We start from the raw sequence: 13,919 nt of genomic DNA on the forward strand, positions 1-13,919 counted from the left end.
CACTTAATATAAGTACTGTAGTGCAATCTCTGTCTTGAAAGTTGACCTTACAAATGTAGAATTATGTACAAAAAATAACTGCACTGAAAAACAAAACAATGTAAAACTTTAGAGCCTACAAGTCTACTCAGTCCTATTTCTTGTTCAGCCAATTGCTAAGACTAACAAGTTTGTTTACCTTTATGGGAGATAATGCTGCTCGCTTCTTGTTTACAATGTCACCTGAAAGTGAGAACAGGCATTCACATGGCACTGTAGTAGCTGGTGTTGCAAGATATTTATGTGCCAGATGCACTAAAGATTCATATGTCCCTTCAAGCTTCAGCCACCATTCCAGAGCACATGTGTCCATGCTAATGGATACTGCTCAACAATGATCCAAAACATTGTGGACCAACGTATGTTCATTTTCATCATCCGAGTCAGATGCCACCAGCAGAAGGTTGATTTTTTTTTTTTGGGGTGGTTTGGGTTCTGTAGTTTCTGCATCAGAGTGTTGCTCTTTTAAGACTTCTGAAAGCATACTCCACACCTCATCCCTCTCAGATTTTGGAAGGCACTTCAGATTCTTAAACCTTGGCTCAAGTACTGTAGCTGTCTTTAGAAATCTCACATTTATATCTTCTTTGCGTTTTATCAAATCTGCAGTAAAAAAGTTCTTGAAACGAACAACAACATGTGCTGGGTCATCATCTGAGATTGCTATTGTGACGGGTTGGATCACAGAAACCCCCTTGGGAGCTGCCACCCGATGTGCAAAGACTACCCCTGCTTCTGTTTTCCCTGCCAGCTCAGGACTTCATCACCCTGTCTTGCTGAGCCAGACACTCCCGTCTGGCTCCAGACACAGACCCAGGGTCTGAATCACTTGTCCCAGAGCTGCAAGTTTACCTGAAAACAGCTCGCAGTAGCGTGCTTGTCTTTAGCACTCAGATGCCCAACTCCCAATGGGGTCTAAACCCAGATAAATCCGTTTTACCCTGCATAAAGTTTAAAGTTTATGCAGGGCAAACTCATAAATTGTTCGCCCTCTATAACACTGATAGAGAGATATGCACAGTTGTTTGCTCCCCCAGGTATTAATACATACTCTGAGTAAATTACTAAATAAAAAGCGATTTTATTAAATACAGACAGTAGGATTTAAGTGGTTCAAGGTAGTAACAGACAGAACAAAGTAAGTCACCAAGCAAAATAAAATAAAATGCGCAAATCTATGCCTAATCAAACTAAATACAGATAATCTCACCCTCAGAGATGTTTCAGTAAGTTTTTCTCAGACTGGACACCTTCCAGGCCTGGGCACAATTCTTTCCCCTGGTACAGCTCTTGTTGCAGCTCAGGTGGTAGCTAGGGGATTCTTCATGATGGCTTCTCTCTTCTCTGTTCTCTTCCCCCCTTTATATATCTTTTGCATAAGGCGGGAACTCTTTGTCTCTCTGGGTTTCCACCCCCCCTCACTGGAAAAGCACCAGGTTAAAGATGGATTCCAGTTCAGGTGACATGATCACATGTCACTGCAAGACTTCATTACTCACTTGCCAGCACACACATATACAGGAAGACTCACAGGTAAATACAGCCATCTGCAGACAATGGGAGTCATCAAGATTCCAAACCATCATTAATGGTCCACACTTTACACAATTACAATAGGCCCTCAGAGTTACATTTTATATTTCTAGTTTTAGATACAAGAGTGGTACATTTATACAAATCAGATGATCACATTCAGTAGATTATAAGCTTTGGAATGATACCTTACAAGAGACCTTTTGCATGAGGCATATCCCAGTTACTTACATTCACTTATTACCGTATTTTCTCTAAAACTATCTCAGTTACATTATATTGACTTATCAAGTTTTTTATAAAACCATATAGACTGCACAACGTCACAGCTATAACATGAAATATATGGTAGAATGCGGGTAAAACACAGAGCAGGAGACATACAATTCTCTCCCTAGGACAGTGATCTCCAAACTTTTTTGATGGCCCACCCCATCAGTAAAAATTTTTTGAGCATGCACCCCCTACCGCGCTGGCTCTACCATTTTTGCCAAAGCAAAAAAAATGAAAAAAGCCACTTGGACTCCCACCCGAACTGACGAAGCAGTATTTTGCGCTGATGCCCTGTTCTGAAAGAGCTTCAAGAACGGTGTTAGTCTCTACGCTGTCGAACACCTTCTTGTAGTCCACGAAGGCAATGCACAAAGGGAATTGATATTCCCTTGAACACTCTAGTAGTTGGTTTAGAGTGAAGAGGTGGTCTATCGTGCTACAATTCCTTTGAAAGCTGGCCTGCTCTCTAGGTTGCTGTACATCCAAGTTTCGCGACAGTCGATTTGTTATTATTTTATAGATATGTGAAAGCAGGCAGATCGGGTGATGGTTCTTTAGAAAGAGGGATTATTTGTCCCTCACAGAGGAAGGAAACCCCTCAGTGGGCTGACAGTCCGACACCTTGATAGCATGGTTAGACCTGCTGCAGAATACACTCCGCTATCATCGCTGTCGAACAGCCAGGGTCACTGCTGCGCCACATTGAGGCAGGATTTGCAGCATGACGTTTTTAACGAGCTTCATCAGCTGGGAAGCATGTCCATCAGCATGGTGGTTGAAGCAGGAAGGGGCATATGAATGTTTAGCATATTTGGCATGTAAATACCTTGCAGTGCCTGCTACAAAAGTGTCATGTGATTCTGTTCTCACTTTCAGGTGACATTGTAAATAAGCGGGCAGCATTATCTCCTGTAAATGTAAACAAACTTGTTCAGCCAATTGCTAAGACTAACAAGAAGTAGGACTGAGTGGACTTGTAGGCTCTAAAGTTTTACATTGTTTTGTTTTTGAGTGCAGTTACATAACCAAAATAAATCTACATTTGTAAATTGCACTTTCACAATAAAGAGATTACCTCATACAAGTACTGTAGTGCAAATTGAAAAATACTATTTCTTTTGTTTATCCCTTTTACAGTGCAAATATTTAGAATAAAAAATATAAAGTGAGCACTGTACACTTTGTATTCTGTGTCTTAATTGAAATCAATATATTTGGAAGTCTAGAAAAACCATCCAAAAATATTTAATAATTTTCAATTGGTATTCTTTTGTTTAGCAGTGCGATTAGTCGCAACTAATTTTAATTGTGATTAATCTGAGTTAATCGCGTGAGTTAACTATGATTAATCAACAGCAATACTTACCAGACAAACTTCCCTCAAATAATTGGCCTACAGTTAGTTAAAATAGGATAGCACTACACAGCTGTATTGAGAGGCTGTTCCAGCTCATATTCTTTTCTAAATTAAGATTTTTAAACAGCTGATAAATGTATCTAGCTATTAATATGTTGGGAAATATAAATTAAGGATAAATGGTTTAACCATATATGTCAGTAAAGAATAGAGGTATTCATAGCTTATATTATTTTGTGTAATGACAGAATAATTACTATCATTACCAATACTTTAATGGGGAACTACTACATGTATTGATATTCCTTACAATTAGCGTGCTGTACTTAGATTTAAAAGATGTCTCCACTCCAAAAAGGGGACATGTGTGTGTGTGTGTATGTATATACACACACACACACACACACGTACATACAGTGACAAGCGCTGCAGGATTCAAACCTTGAATAGGCCTTTTAGGAGGTACAGCAATACAAATAATAATCCTACAGTTCAATTCACTTGGGCGCAGAGTACCGCTCAAAGTCCTCCACACTGCTTCAGTCCCATGTAGCGGCTGTGTGTGGGGGATTAGATGGCTGAGCAGTCATGTAGTGGTGCCTGCACATCACAATTTGGTATGGCAAAGGTACCTTCTGCTCCCCTTCTCCTCTCCCGCATAGACCTATGTAGTAAGACATTTCCTGACCTTTAAAAAAAAAAATCATAATTAAATCCTATCTTTCTTTATAAAAGCACTGGGCAAGAGTAAGGGTGTTAAACTAGTAACCTCATCCACTCCAGGCAATTACTTACATTCTGCTCTGGTCCTCCGGTCTTCATGATATTTCTTTTACTTCTGTATTTTTTTAAAAGGTGGCAGCAGCACCACCATCTTAAAGATTCTTCTGTTTCTTATGTAACTAGAGTCTCGCTGACGAATAGATTCTGTACTAAAAACCTGATTCTGCAGCTCCTTCTCTTGTTGAGTAGTACTCTCCGAAAAAGTTCCATTGAGATCAGTGGGACTAATCACAAGTGCTATCCAATGTGAGAGAGGGTTGCAGAATCAGACCCTAAATGAGGAATCACTTTCATGGCTCTGCATAGGTGTGCTAGCCTTTTGGGGTAATTGGGTCAAGACCCACAAGTTCTGGACTATTTTGGTCCAAACTCTGACAGCAGGGGGAATGGTTATGAAATATGTGCTTCTTCACATGTATACCAAGGGAGCTGCTTACACAGCTCCATGCGGAATTGTGACATGAAGCCTCCAATGCATAGAACATTGGACAAACATATTTGGGAGGCCATCTCTCTGTGTGGCCTTTACAATGGTCACACCATGGGTACACAAGAAGAAAAGGGATTGTTTTAAAGTCCTGGGCTCTTGTGGTTCTCAGCCCAATTGAAGAGATCTTCAATGTTAGGATCTACCCAATCATCAGGAAAGCCAGCAAGTACCAAAAATGATTGAGAGTCCACCAACCATCAGGAAAGGAAAAGGAAACCTTGGACAGGCTGAGGTTTAAACTTGAGCTAGCTCTAGATGACGTTGCGTCTGAATGCAGTGTGTGTTACCATAACTTAAAATATAAATATATATATATATATATATATCAGTAACTCAGGGATAGAAATTATCTTCATAAAACAAAGTACTCGTGGAAATAAAAGGATTTAACATTTTAGAATTTAAGAAATGAAGTTATAGTAAATCAAGTACCCAAATACATCTTTTCCAATTTAATTAGAAGTTCTTCCTTCCAGCTGGAAACCAGATGAAAGTACTCTGCATACCTCCAAGTTCATGAGTAGTCTGCATATCCATTTTCATTTTGCTTTCCTATCACACTTCCTTCTCCATTTCATGCTGAATTGGATAGTCTCTGATATGGGCTGGCAGAGGCAAGCTCGAGCCTCCGAGGTCAGAATAGTATCAGGGAGTAGCCGTGTTAGTCTGTATCTACAAAAACCAACAAGGAGTCTGGTGGCACCTTAAAGACTAACAGATTTATTTGGGCATAAGCTTTCGTGGGTAAAAACCTCACTTCTTCAGATGCATTTTACCCATGAAAGCTTATGCCCAAATAAATCTGGTGCATTTAAGGTGCCGCCAGACTTTTTGTTGTTTTCGAGGTCAGAATGCCTCCAAAGTCAGCTGCATCAGGTATTCCACTGTGTCCAACATCTTCTGGATAACTTTTGCTTGTAATTTGATGAATGCTGGGTAATAAGAAAAGTCAAGTAATAGACCATTATTTATGCCTTCAATAATGCTATAGAAATGGAACAATAGGGGTAAGGGAGGAAAATCTGAGGAAACTGAAACCAGAATAATTGCCAACTCAGTTTCTGAAATCACTGCCATTCTCTCGCTCTTTTTTTTTTTTTTTTTTTTTTTTTGAAAATGTCAGTGTCCTTTTCCCAAGTTGAGTGCAAAACTGGCATAAGTAGGAGTCCCAGCTGAAGTTGCTCTGAAGATTACAAAGCCCAGTGGCTATGATTCCCATTGTCCTTTCTTTCTGCACTGGTATGGAGGAAGCAGTTTAACAAAGGATTATCTAAAACCAAACCCAGCCCATGTGTTGTGCTTGTGGCTTCCCCTAACTTCTGTATTTTATGTCAGCCTTTACACACGAGTTCATCTTTAACAATACACTGTAGATTTTTGGCATGTGATGTGCCACATTGCTGCAGTGATATGTTTGGTAAGGATCTATGAAACCAAATGCTCCCCTTACTGTATGCACCATTTGCTCTGTCAGATACTAGAGGATCTAGTTCATATGCTAGCTACTGTACGTTAAATATAGAGAGGGTTTAGTTGGCTCCAAGTCAGCAGTGCTTATGATTGCAATGCTATCCTGCCCCAGGAAGTCTGCTGGCACTCACACATTTTCTCTAATTTTCAGTTTACACACACACACACACACACACACACACACACCCCTTTTCTAGCCTCTCACAGCTTCACTGTTACTGCCACAGCCCAAAGAATTCAGAATGTTAGGAGAAACAAATATTGTAGGCATTTATTTCCTGTTACATATGTGCATGTGCTCACTCGCTCTCTCTAAGAGAATTTTTTTGAGAGATATCGCCTCCTTATTTAGATCCTTTTTGAGAAGCAGAAAAGTATTAATACCCTGTCACTGATACCAGTTATCTGAAAAAAAATAGCTGTAGTTCCACAAATTTTTTTTTTGAAAGATTCTAAAGTTAAAATATTTATTTTCCTCCCTTCTAAGGGCACTTGTTTTTTTAATCTTGTAATGGTACATAATAGCTAGTCAGATTTCTCGGACTGCTAAAGAAGAGGTGATAACTGAGTTTAAATGAAATACATCTGCCAAACTAAGCCATACCGAAAAGCTCTATTTTTGAGACAGTATTTGAACAATTAGGAAAAAAAATTAAAACGAAGGTGATGAAGCCACTTTATCACTGTCTACATGTGAATTAAACAAGATTCTGATTGATCACAGTACAGTTAGAGAGAAGCACTCCAAGCCTTTAAGAAAAGTCTCACATTCTTCATGCAAGAGTTTTGACCAGGATGGTAAAGTATGGGAAAAGAGCAAACCGAGTTCTTTTCTGTAAAGGACAACCGTGTGAATTGCAGTGAACTTAAGAACACATCTAGAAAGCAAAACTCATTACAAAAAGAAACAAAAAACCAACTCTAATACAATCACTGGTCAAGTCATCATGGAAATAAAATTTTGCCCTCAACATACTTTCTCTCTTCTGAGCTCACAAAATCTCTCTTGCTCCTCCTAGCTAAGATGAGATCGTATAACAACTAAGCCTTCAGCCAAGACAGAAGAAAAGATTATGGACCTCATTCTACTTTCACTCTGGTATTTACCAGTGTAACTTTATTGAAGTCAATATAGTTACTTCTGAATTATACTGGTTAATTGAGAGACAAATCAGGCCCTACGTTTGTCCAAGCTACCACCAACTGTCCTTCCTGCAGCTACATCTCCTTTCCAGAAATAGACACTATCAATGGGCTATGACAATTTACAGACCGATTCAGATGGGGCATGAATTTCATTTTGATCATCTTGCAGTTTCAGTGTTTGAAACAGTTTGAAATTTCTGATAGTTCAGTGCTGCAGATTTCCACAAGCCAATATATGAGTCGATTTTCAAGAGGCTATTTGTTGGGGTCAGGTGGGCTGGAAAGTTGTTCCTAAGGCTTGAATTTCTTTGCAAGGTCCAGTCTGAAGTCAGAACTTCACTGTTCAGCACAAATACCTGGAAGTTTTTCTAATATTAAGAACACTAGAGAGTCACAGTCTATGAATCAGCCCAACTTTTCTTAAAGAAAAGGATGTTGTATTAATTTAAATGGAATAAATGGGCCTAAAGAGACAAGGGTGTTAACATAATCCTGAAACTGTCCAACATTAAACAGTTTGAACAAAGTTTGGGTTTGATACACTAAGAAGTTTAGGAATTTATTAACTAAAATACAGAAAAGAAAGCCAAGACAAGTTATGAAGCAGTCTGAAATTAACGGATTATACGAGACAAACTTAACCAACACCTACCAAAGTGCTTTTGTCAGACAGGATATCAGGTACAGTCCCCTTTTCAGCTGGATAACGCTTTTTAGTAGGGAGGAAAAGCCTACTTTTGTTGCTTAGTTTCGAGAGGTGAAGAATGATTACTTTTCTTTCTTTCGACAGGGACAAGTGAGCAAAGCCCACAGGTAAGTGGGGAACATGGAGACCGGGGAGATGGGTCGGAAACGAGAGGGAGTGTGGGCTATATTGTCAGAGAGAAAGGAGGGTCAGGACAAAACTGGGAGGAAAGATCAGACCAGTATCTTAGATGCCTATATACAAATGCGAGAAGTATGGGGAATAAGCAGGAAGAACTGGAAGTGCTAATAAATAAATACAACTATGACACTGTTGGCATCACTGAAACTTGGTGGGATAATACACATGATTGGAATGTTGGTGTGGATGGGTACAGCTTGCTCAGGAAGGATAGGGGAAAAAGGGAGGAGGTGTTTCCTTATATATTAAAAATGTACACACTTGGACTGAGGTAGAGATGGACATAGGAGACGGAAGTGTTGAGAGTCTCTGGGTTAGGCTAAAAGGGGTAAAAAACAAGGGAGATGTCATGCTAGGAGTCTACTACAGGTCACCTAACCAGGTGGAAGAGATGGAGAAGGCTTTTTTTAAGCAACTAACAAAATCATCCAAAGCCCAAGATTTGGTGGTGATGGGGGACTTCAACTATCCGGATATATGTTGGGAAAATAACACAGCGGGGCACAGACTATCCAACAAATTCTTGGACTGCATTGGAGACAACTTTTTATTTCAGAAGGTTGAAAAAGCTACTAGGGGGGAAGCTGTTCTAGACTTGATTTTAACAAATAGGGAGGAACTCGTTGAGAATGTGAAAGTAGAAGGCAGCCTGGGTGAAAGTGATCATGAAATCATAGAGTTTGCAATTCTAAGGAAGGGTAGAAGGGAGAACAGCAAAATAGAGACAATGGATTTCAGGAAGGCAGATTTTGGTAAGCTCAGAGAGCTGATAGGTAAGGTCCCATGGGAATCAAGACTGAGGGGAAAAACAACTGAGGAGAGTTGGCAGTTTTTCAAAGGGACACTATTAAGGGCCCAAAAGCAAGCTATTCCGCTGGTTAGGAAAGATAGAAAATGTGGCAAAAGACCACCTTGGCTTAACCACGAGATCTTGCATGATCTAAAAAATAAAAAGGAGTCATATAAAAAATGGAAACTAGGACAGATTACAAAGGATGAATATAGGCAAACAACACAGGAATGCAGGGGCAAAATTAGAAAGGCAAAGGCACAAAATGAGCTCAGACTAGCTACGGGAATAAAGGGAAACAAGAAGACTTTTTATCAATACATTAGAAGCAAGAGGAAGACCAAAGACAGGGTAGGCCCACTGCTTAGTGAAGAAGGAGAAACAGTAACAGGAAACTTGGAAATGGCAGAGATGCTTAATGACTTCTTTGTTTCGGTCTTCACCGAGAAGTCTGAAGGAATGCCTAACATAGTGAATGCTAATGGGGAGGAGGTAGGTTTAGCGGATAAAATAAAAAAAGAACAAGTTAAAAAACACTTAGAAAAGTTAGATGCCTGCAAGTCACCAGGGCCTGATGAAATGCATCCTAGAATACTCAAGGAGCTAATAGAGGAGGTATCTGAGCCTCTAGCTATTATCTTTGGAAAATCATGGGAGACGGGAGAGATTCCAGAAGACTGGAAAAGGGCAAATATAGTGCCCATCTATAAAAAGGGAAATAAAAACAACCCAGGAAACTACAGACCAGTTAGTTTAACTTCTGTGCCAGGGAAGATAATGGAGCAAGTAATTAAGGAAATCATCTGCAAACACTTCGAAGGTGGTAAGGTGATAGGGAACAGCCAGCATGGATTTGTGAAGAACAAATCATGTCAAACCAATCTGATAGCTTTCTTTGATAGGATAACGAGCCTTGTGGATAAGGGTGAAGCTGTGGATGTGGTATACCTAGACTTTAGTAAGGCATTTGATACGGTCTCGCATGATATTCTTATCGATAAACTAGGCAAATACAATTTAGATGGGGCTACTATAAGGTGGGTGCATAACTGGATGGATAACCGTACTCAGAGAGTTGTTATTAATGGTTCCCAATCCTGCTGGAAAGGCGTAACGAGTGGGGTACTGCAGGGGTCTGTTTTGGGACCGGCGCTGTTCAATATCTTCATCAACGACTTAGATATTGGCATAGAAAGTACGCTTATTAAGTTTGCGGAATATACCAAACTGGGAGGGATTGCAACTGCTTTGGAGGACAGGGTCATAATTCAAAATGATCTGGACAAATTGGAGAAATGGGCTGAGGTAAACAGGATGAAGTTTAACAAAGACAAATGCAAAGTGCTCCACCTAGGAAGGAAAAATCAGTTTCACACATACAGAATGGGAAGAGACTGTCTAGGAAGGAGTACGGCAGAAAGGGATCTAGGGGTTATAGTGGACCACAAGCTAAATATGAGTCAACAGTGTGATGCTGTTGCAAAAAAAGCAAACATGATTCTGGGATGTATTAACAGGTGTGTTGTGAGCAAGACACGAGAAGTCATTCTTCCGCTCTACTCTGCTCTGGTTAGGCGTCAGCTGGAGTATTGTGTCCAGTTCTGGGCACCGCATTTTAAAAAAGATGTGGAGAAATTGGAAAGGGTCCAGAGAAGAGCAACAAGAATGATTAAAGGTCTTGAGAACATGACCTATGAAGGAAGGCTGAAAGAATTGGGTTTGTTTAGTTTGGAAAAGAGAAGACTGAGAGGGGACATGATAGCAGTTTTCAGGTATTTAAAAGGGTGTCATAAGGAGGAGGGAGAGAACTTGTTCACCTTAGCCTCTAAGGATAGAACCAGAAGCAATGGGTTTAAACTGCAGCAAGGGAGGTCTAGGTTGGACATTAGGAAAAAGTTCCTAACTGTCAGGGTGGTTAAACACTGGAATAAATTGCCTAGGGAGGTTGTGGAGTCTCCATCTCTGGAGATATTTAAGAGTAGGTTAGATAAATGTCTATCAGGGATGGTCTAGACAGTATTTGGTCCTGCCATGCGGGCAGGGGACTGGACTCGATGACCTCTCGAGGTCCCTTCCAGTCCTAGAATCTATGAATCTAAGAATCTATGACAGAGACAGATACAGGACAGTAAAGGTGGAGGAAATTTGGCTTTTGTTGATATCCTTGCAATTCTGGGCAGTAGGTCTGGGTGGGCAAGTCAGCCACAATGGCAGTGCTCTGGCTCATTTTCTGGTCTGGAATGTCCTGCAGTTTGGTCTGGTCTGGTCCCTCTCCTTTCCTGGTCTCTCAGGGTGAACAGAGCTGGATGGGCTATGTGGTACAGCTGATCTCAAGATCAGATGGAAAGCTGAGAGAGAGAACGAACACACACAGGAGGAAAAGTAGTGCGGCAGAAAGGAACACACAAGGGAAGGGGAAACAAAGCATGTGTACCAGGCTGGAGTCTCCACTGGTGCAATGGCAATGACCAGGTGTCCCCGCTGGTGTGTTGAGTTCTGGCCTTGGCAACGATGCAGTGATTTGCAGCATCCACAGGTGAAGGACAAAGTCCCTGGAGCAGAGCAATATGAAGGCCTGACAGCCTCTCTCTCCCCCAGGAACTCCCCCAGTTGGTTTGCCATTGCCCACCCCCAAAAGGGAGTGAGAGGAGGGGCTATTCCACCCTTCATTTTGTCCAACACACCAGTTTTGGTTCATTGGTTTCCAGTCTTTCATGGTTTTTGTTTACCAGCCATAATCTTTACATAGTTCTACCAGTAGAATTTTTTGGTTGGATTCATTCAGTGTCTTTTTTTTGGCATCTTTTCTTACCAACATTTGTTATATGTTATTGTGATGTCTCATTAACTTTCACTTGCTTTTTACAGTGGAGTGTAATTAGGGTAAACTGTAGGCCTAATTATCATGACAGGGGTGAATAGTATCAATCACTACACCATGAATATCAAAAGATTTCACCTACTGAGAACTGGAGTTCTTTTGTTTCAGAGAGCTACAAGCTACTCTAGACTCTAGTAGGGACCAGATCCTCAGTTGGTGTAAATCATCACAATGCCACTAATGTCAGTTTATGCCAGTTGAGGATATGGCCCTAGGTCTGCTAACAGCAATTGGGAAGTTTACGAAGTTAAAACAAAAGTGTGCCTGTAGTTCCCTAAACTGGAGGACTTCTATTACCTTTAATCTGTTTTTTCCATGATTATTGAGTATAATCCTGTACAGAGAATACTGAGTTTTATATATTAAATGTACACACACAAAATAATGCCACCTCACATTGCCATTGTAAACAGCACCACACATACTTAACTGTAAGCATAATACACCAGTCATGTAATCTGATACACTATGGCTTTTGCTCCCATAGAAGTCCTTTCTTTCACTCTCTAGTGACATTCCCTGCTGTAGACAGATCAAATACATTTCTTCTGTTTATCTCTCCCAAATCATACTATTGAAATTCTTTAGCTATAGTAGCAGTAAACTCAGATGATAATTGTAAGTCAGTGGAATCCACTTCTTTAGATGATGGAAATTGTTATTGTTACCCGCTACTGACTTTTAGATTATGCAGAGCATTGCAAGAGTTTCCAGTCAGCTTGAGTTCTAGGTAGACAGCCAGAGTGGGAAAATACAATGGGGACAGATTCTTAGCTGATGTAAAGTGACACAACACTACTGGATTGTATCTACAATTACAACCATCAAGAATCTGTCTCATAGTTTCATTTTCCCTTGCACACAGTGGACCTGATTAGCTGATGCATATTGGTATAATTCCATTTATAGTATTTCCAACTCCAAGCATTCAATAATCATAAATCAGACCCTCTCCTCTCCCCCAGACCCCAAGAAAAAAGGTAATACAGTTTGGATACTTGTTATTTGCCATCTGGTTTCTGAGCCTTAGGATTCACATTTTCAGACTTTTTTGGGGGGCGAGGGGCATCGAAAAGACTAGAAATTTATAGAAAATGGCATTTTAAACAAAACACTATAAAAAACTGCTATTGATCAGTGGTTTCTGCAGGAACTAGATGGGAGGCACCAATAGGATCGGCCCACCATCTGCAGCAGTCCAGCTGGGTGCAGCAACAAAACATTCACCTGTAAGATGCTTGCAAGTCACATTACCAACATCTCTTCTACCAAATGTCCCCAACAGTTCAAAGTACTACCAAATCTAGCCTTATGCAAATGGATTCTTTGTTCCCTGAAATCCTCTACTTTGAATGTTGAGGAAACCTATAGTAAAATACTTTGCTCCATCATTATTTTTGGCAAGAGGTGAAGACAAACAAAAAAAGGAAACAGAACGGGGGGGAATTATAGACCACTCAGCCTAACTTCAAAACCTGGAAAGATTGGAACAAATTATTAAACAAACAATTTGTAAGCAACTAGAGGAAAATGGGGTGATAAGTAATAGCCAACATGAACTTATCGAGGACAAGTCATGACAAACCAATCTAATTTTCTTTTTTGACAGAGTTACCTGCCTAGTAGAGGAGGGGAAACAGTAGACGTGATATATGATTTTAGTAAGGCTTTCGACACAGTGTCACATGACTCTCATAAGCAAACTAGCGAAATATGGTCTAGATGAAGTTGCAATGTGGTGGGTACATAACTTGCTGAAAAACAATACTCAGAGTAGTTATTGACGGTCTTCTCTCAAACTGGGAGGACATATCTAGTGGAGTCCTACAGGAGTCTGTCCTGGGTCTGGTACTATTTAACATTTTAATTAATGACTTGGATAGTGGAGTGGAGAGTATGCTTATAAAATTTACAAATGACACCAAGCTGGGAGGAGTCGCAAGCACTTTGGAACACAGGATTAGAATTCAAGGTGACCTTGATAAAATTGGACATTTGATCTGAAATCAACAAGGTGAAATACAGTAAATTGCAAAGTACTACACTTAAGGGGGATAAATCAAATATACACATTCAAAATGGGGAATAATTAGCTAGGCAGGAGTGCTGCTGAAAAGGATCTGGGTGTTGTTGTGAATCACTGATTGAATGATAATCAACAATGTGATGCCATTGCAAAACCAGGTAATATTCTGGGCTAGGCTTACCAGTGATGCAGCCCAGTGGTTAGGTCCCCAGGTAGCAACCCTCCCCCATTTTTAGCATCTCCTG

Source organism: Trachemys scripta, chromosome 5 (assembly GCF_013100865.1).
Source record: "Trachemys scripta elegans isolate TJP31775 chromosome 5, CAS_Tse_1.0, whole genome shotgun sequence".
Classification (NCBI taxonomy): Eukaryota; Metazoa; Chordata; order Testudines; family Emydidae; genus Trachemys; species Trachemys scripta.